The sequence below is a fragment of the Xenopus laevis genome, chromosome 6S (genome assembly GCF_017654675.1).
Source record: "Xenopus laevis strain J_2021 chromosome 6S, Xenopus_laevis_v10.1, whole genome shotgun sequence".
In the NCBI taxonomy this organism is placed as follows: domain Eukaryota; kingdom Metazoa; phylum Chordata; class Amphibia; order Anura; family Pipidae; genus Xenopus; species Xenopus laevis.
This window is the reverse complement of record NC_054382.1, coordinates 21,839,759-21,846,603: the sequence shown is the minus strand read 5'-3', so window position 1 is coordinate 21,846,603 and position 6,845 is coordinate 21,839,759.

Below are 6,845 nucleotides of genomic sequence, written 5' to 3'. Positions count from 1 at the left end.
AGTGTTGATACATGACGGTTTTGACGTGAGCGACTTTTCAGACGCGCGTCCAAAATTTCTTGACGCCGGCAAATTTTTGTTCATCACTAAATATATCCACATATTTAACAGTGGAGTTGAAGCATCTCTAATATACATTAGGAAAAGTTTATCATATTTAAAATCTTACATCTTCAAAATAAAATCAAATATTGACACATTCACACATGAAAATATTGTATATACTGTATTGGTTCTGCATCTCAAAATCAATATTTAATGTATTCTTGGATTTTGTCTTCCAAATTTTAATACTCTTGAAATTAGAGGACATTTTCTTCTAACTTAACTAACTTATTCAGGTTGTCAGGATGCTGCACATTCCACAGTTCAGTTCACTGAGTGAGACAGAAGTTCTCCTATTAGTGGAATACGTAATGTCAAGAAGCTGAACAAAGAACGATTCTGCATTTTCTCCCAAGATGCCGTGTTGTAATACCCAAAATCAATACCTAGTTTAAAAAATAGCATATTCCCATGCATGCATTGTAGCCCGTGGGCTCTGACCTCTGTTATTTTTGCACAGGCATACAAGAATGGTAACAGTAAATTAAAAATGCTTGAAGAATGTTATCCCAAGAGGCAACAGTCATTCTTTAAAGGAAAATATGGCCCTCCAGTTGCTATAAAGTAGCATCCTCAGCCAAATGTGAGTCCAACCCTGTTTTATATTGTGCAGGTATGGGACCAATTATCCGGAAACCCATTATCCAGAAAGCTCCAAATTATGGAAAGGACATCTCCCATAGACTCCATTTTATCCAAATAATCAACATTTTTGAAATTGGTTTCCTTTTTCTCTGTAATAATAAAACAGTAGCTTGTCCTTGCTCCAAACTGAGATATAACTAATCCTTATTGGAAGCAAAACCTGCCTATTGGGTTTATTTAATGTTTAGATCATTGGGTCATCCTTCAGTATTTTGCACAGATTTTAAAATATCAGTCTCTTGTAGAACACAATGTCCATCCTTCAGCCCTTCCTCTCTTTTGAGCTGCACTTTTCTGTTAGGATCCAGCTGCAGGACGATCCCAAGCTAGGTTTAATTACCTCCATGTGCTGCTCCTCAAATGATCAGATCAGGTCCGGACTGAGAATTAAAATAGGCCCTGGCATTTCAGGTACACAGAGGACCAATCAGCCCACAAAGAGGCCCAAACAGCTCCCACCAGCCCATTAAATACTGACTTTCTATGGGAACTTATAGAAGCCCCTCTGGCATTTGCCAGAACCCACAGATTGCCAGTCCTTGCCTGAATCAGATATACAGCTAGAATTCTATCTGAATTCAGACAGGTAGAAAAAGAAAATCTGCTTTTTATATTGTCTTACTCTTAATATTTTGCAGGCTTCCGTTCCTGATTAAAAGGCTGATTGAAGGCTGTGAAGACAGGCGTGTTGTCTCCCATGATATACATATAAAGAATAGGCTGCTCAAATATGGTGGCCATGGATACTCTCACATCCTCAATAACGCTGTTCCCAAGATGCTAGTCAGAGGAATATCCCAGAAATGCATTGATAAGATACTCCTGGAGAATCCTAACATTTAAATAATATTCTTTATTTCAAGCACAAATGTCACAATGTGAAAGTGCATTCTGAAACCACTCGATGCTTACCATTCTTTAACCACAGTACAATGCCTTAGAAACACTTAAACAATTGTCTTTAAAACAATTAATTTAATTCCTACCAGCAGCTATAATCAAGGATATTTTGGAGCTAGTAATAATAATAATGCACAACATGTAAGAAAGTAAAGTGATGCCAATTAAATTACTCCCCTCTGGAACAATTTGATGTTCCTTGTAATATCGATGATGCTGGTAATTATCCCGCTGTTCTTTAATTAATGCTTGATGCGAAACATGGCAATTTCAATGACTTCCCTGTGAAAAGTTTGGATACTAAAATATAATTATGTGCTCTTTAAATAATCAAATAGCATTGCACGTCTGCTTAGCATTAAATGCCTGTGCTGTTAGCATGCATCTCATTATGGGCCCGTTCATAGACAGCCGAAAACCAGAAGACAACTGAAGGGCAAGACTACAAGCTTTTCCTATGTTTTCTTATCTCAGTTACTCTGCTAATGAATCGTGTTATAGTTTCCAAATCCTGCAGTCATTTGAAGAGGGGATATTGTATAGGATCTGTGACCAATAAGGTCTGAATGTTCTCAGCCATAAGGCATAAAAGAACTGCTGTTCTGGGAGAGACAGGAAGGCGACAAAACCACAACTGTATGTTATAAACTTTTTTGAAGTCAATTGATTATTATTTTTTATTAAACATCTTACAATGACACAAATGCAAACTTCCTCTTTGGCATCACCGATAATGGCCACTGCTGCACAGCCAGATAAGCCAGAGAAATAACTATAGCACCCCAGTATTTTGTGATACAGCCAGTAGCTGTCTCCTGATGCGAAGAGGGTCACATTCATTCACACTAGACTGCATGATCAAATAGTGTCATGAACTATCGGCTTTAGGGCTCTTACAGACGACCGTTTTTACCTGCACTTACCTGCGCAGGAATAGACGCATTACATTTTTTCCAATGGGGCTCTACTCAAACAGGCACGTGTAGGCGCCGAACGCAGGTTGAGACGCAACATGTTGCATTTTTCCTGCGTTCGGCGCTGAACGCAGAAAAACAAAACGCAGGGGAGCGCAGGTAAAAACGCTCGTCTGTAAGAGCCCTAAGTGTTCTAATTCTAAAACTTATTTTGCAGTCAGAAACCATAGAACCTGTCTTGTTCCTGTCATAATACACCATAGTCCAGATTTGCACCTTAACATGGTGGGTCACTTATTGGGCAGTTTTAATTGTGGGTTTGTGCAAACAAGGAAAAAATAGTTTATGTGCCATACACAAGTAATTCCCGAACACTGGCCCAAATGTTTAATTTTGAATTGATGTTTTATAATGCAGCTATATACAAACCAGTAGTCAGGGAGGGAAGGTATTATTACCTGTTTTAGGGCTTGTCTGTTACCCAACATCAGCTTTAGGGCTCTTACATGGGTGTTTTTTCCTGCGCTTCCCTGTGTTTCGCTTTCTTCCGTTCAGCCACAGGTAGGGTTGCGACCTTTTCCCAAATGTTTTACTGGCCGGTGGGGGGCGGGAGCAAAAAGGGACGGACAGTGACGTCAAAAGGGGCGGGCCGTGACGCAAAAGGGGGAGTGGCTATGACACCGAGATTTTCAGATGGGGGACAAAGTCAGCAAAGCTAAGTTTACTGGGGATTGAGGGCAGGCCGAGGGTCTTTTTGAACGGTATTACAAATTTACCGGCAGCTACATGACCAGTAAATTTGTAATACCGGCCCTGGCCCTGGCAGGTGTTTTACCGGCTAGGCCGGCTGGGTGGCTAGGCCGGCTGGGTGGCTAGGCCGGCTGGGTGGCAACCCTAGCAGCAGGGGAGCTCAGGAGTAGACGCACTCAATTATTGTGAAGGGGACTGTATTCACACAGACGCATGTAAGTGCCAAACACAGATGGGAAGCAGCATGTTGCATTTCACCTGCGTTTGTCGCATTCGCACGTCTGTGTGAGTACCCTTCCCAATAATTGAGCGCGTCTACTCCTGAGCTCCCTGCGGCTAGGGTTGCCACCTGCAAGGGCTCTTACACACGGCCGGTTTTTCCTGCGCTCCCCTTCGTTTTGCTTTCTTCCGTTCAGCCACAGGGGAGCGCAGGAAAAAACGCCCGTGTGTAAGAGCCCTTACAGGTGAGGGAACATATTCTCTAGATCAGTAGTAGAACAGTGGAAGGGTACGTGAAACGTGTCAGTAATATACCACCTAAACCCTTGTAAGAATTTTGAGCAATCACTTTATCTTCTTTAAGAAGCACAGGAGCCTCTTCAATTAGCTTATTAGCACAAAGAAACACATAGTCCAACCATAATTTAGATAAGTGATTGACAAATTAGAATGTAAAATGTTTTTAAGTTAGGCATCTCTCCTTAACTTTTTTTGTTTCTATAACATTTTATTCCAGGCACCTCAAGCTCACATCTCTCCAGCTTCTGGCATCCATATCCAGGAGGGCTTGGGGAGTAGAAACTGAGGAGATGCCATGCAAAGTGCAGAGCAGAAGAAACTATGTGGGGTTCTAGGGAATTTAGAGCAGGGGATAGCAGAGAAAGATTATTTATTTGAAGGTAAAATAGAACTATGGATACATTAGGGGTCTCATAAAATGCATTTTAAACACTCCAGGAATGCAGCAAGCAATACACATCCTTTTAGCGGCTTCTCTAGATCATGCTTTGCAGGACCATTGGCAATAATAGTCTTACAATACAATCACAATGGGCTCCACGAATCACATGATAGACAATCTTATATGCCCCTTCAAATACAAGGCTCATGGAAAACCTCTCAGTATTTTATCTCTGCAGATATTACCTCTGCAGCCTCTTCATGTCTTTGTTTTCCTTGTTTATTTCTCTGGGCCTCTGGGACACTTTGCCGCTCAATAATTTCCACGTACCATCTTTCACCTTCTTCAAGAAGCAGCCATAAATTGCCTGTGCCAACACAGCTTATTTTAGATGCACCTGATCCTTAGAACACAGAATTGAAAATCAATGCCGCTCTTCTCCCTTTGTTTCTGTGGATGCCTTCTATTTTTCCCTTGCAATAAGATTATAAGTCTTTGTTGTAGTTAGCTTTTGATGCATATACTTGTCACTATGGTCCATCATTTATGGACTCAAGTTCAAAGTGCAAAATTGGGGTATTTTGTGTGTTCTTTAAAACAATTCGGTAGATACTCTTCTATGTACTTGTGCCTTGCGCCAAAACTCTGGTTAATTGCACTTAATTGAATAAGGTGCAGGGAATCCCTGGGATTAGCTCTTGATACTACTTCCAGGACTCCTTTTGCATGTCATGTTTTGTATGTCATGTCTTGCACAATAGCAACGATTCACTTGATATGTGAAGACCTAAACATGATTTAGCATCATACTGAACACCTAAGGGGCAAATTCACTAAGATTCGTAGTTGCGCCAGGCGTAACTTCGCCGCACTTCGCCACACTTCGCCAGGCGTAGTTTCTCTAGCGCTCCGCAAATTCACTAAAATCCGAAGTTGCGCTCAGGGGTAGCGTAAGGTTGCGAAGTTGCACTAGTGTTGATTCGCTAAGCGAAGCGAAGTTACGCTAGCGATGGTTAATTTGCATACGGCGCCAAATTCAAATTTCAATGGAGGAATATGTAGCAGCACTACAAATGCCTGGGAAACCTTCAAAACATCAAATAAATAGTGATGGGCGAATTTATTCGGCAGGCGCGAATTCGCGGCGAATTTGCGCGTTTCGCCGCCAGCGAATAAATTCGCGAATCGTCCGCGAAAATTCGCGTCAAAAAAATTCGCCGGCGTCAAAATTTTTTTTCGAAAAACGGGCGCCGGCGCCAAAAACGGGCGCCGGCGTCGAAAAAACGGGCGCCGGCGTCAAAAACGGGCGCCGGCGTCAAAAACGAGACGCCGGCGCCGTTTCGCGAATTTTTCGCCGTTTCGCGAATTTCGCGCGAAATTCGCGAATTTTTCGGCGAAGCGAAACGGCGCAAATTCGCCCATCACTACAAATAAAATGTTTATTTTGCCCTACACATGTGCCCACTGTATAGTTAAGTTGCCATGAGTTAGGAAATGTAGGGGGGAAGGAGGGGAGCCCCAAAACAATTTTAATCTTTTTCAGCCTATCACCCATAATATAGAAAAAACGCCAGCTTTTTTTGAAGCAATCCCTATCTACTCTATTGCGCTTCGCCTGGTCTGAGGTGGCGAAGGAAGTCTAGCGTAAAAGGTAGCGTTCAGTACAATGCGCGCGTTAGTGAATTTGCGTAGTTACGTCCGTTGCACAAATTCGCCAGGCTTAAGGGTGCGAAGTAACACTAGCGAATTTACGCCAGCGTTCGTTACTTTGCGAAGTAACGAAAATGACCAACGATAGCAAATTGACACTAGCGTTAGGCGCTTCGGCGCTTAGTGAATTTGCCCCTAAGTGTGCCTGCACTGGCAAGCTGCATGCTCTTTTGAGAGTCCGTGAAATGCATGCATTAATTCTAGTGAAAACGCTGCATTGTGGGTAAAAAAAACTGGTGTTCTGCATTTTTTTTTCCATTTCGCAAATTTTTTATGCTTTTGTTAATAAGCCCTTGCATGTGGGTGTTATCTCCTCTGTATTAAAGGTTTGAGATCACTTATCTGGAAACCCATGATCTAGAAAGCTCTGAGTTACTTTGAGGTCATCTCTATGTTATGCAAATAATTCTATATTTTTAAAATGATTTCCTTTTTCCTCTGTAATAATAATAATTATAATACAGCACAGGTGTTGATTCGATGATCTGGAAAAATCCAGAAGGTTCTGAATTACAGGAAGATCATCAACCATAATCAATTTTAATTAAAAAAAATGAATTAAAAAATCATTACAATTAAATTTTTCTCTGTAAGAATAAAACAGCACCCTCATCCTAACTAAGATTTAATTTCTTCTTATTTATAGGAAAACAATACTATTGGTTTTTTTTAATGATTTTATCAGACTTAAGTTATGGACATCCAAAATACATCTGGAAAACCCCAGGTTCCAAGCATTCTGGTTAACAGGTCCCATACCTGTACCTTGTTCTTGACGGTAACTAACCTACATATTGGTGGCAAAACAATCCTATAATTTGTGTATTTAATGTTTAAATGATTATCAGCAGGATGAACTTAGAAAGATTCAAATTACAGAAAAATCCCTTATTCAGAAAACCCCAGGTCGTGAGCATTCC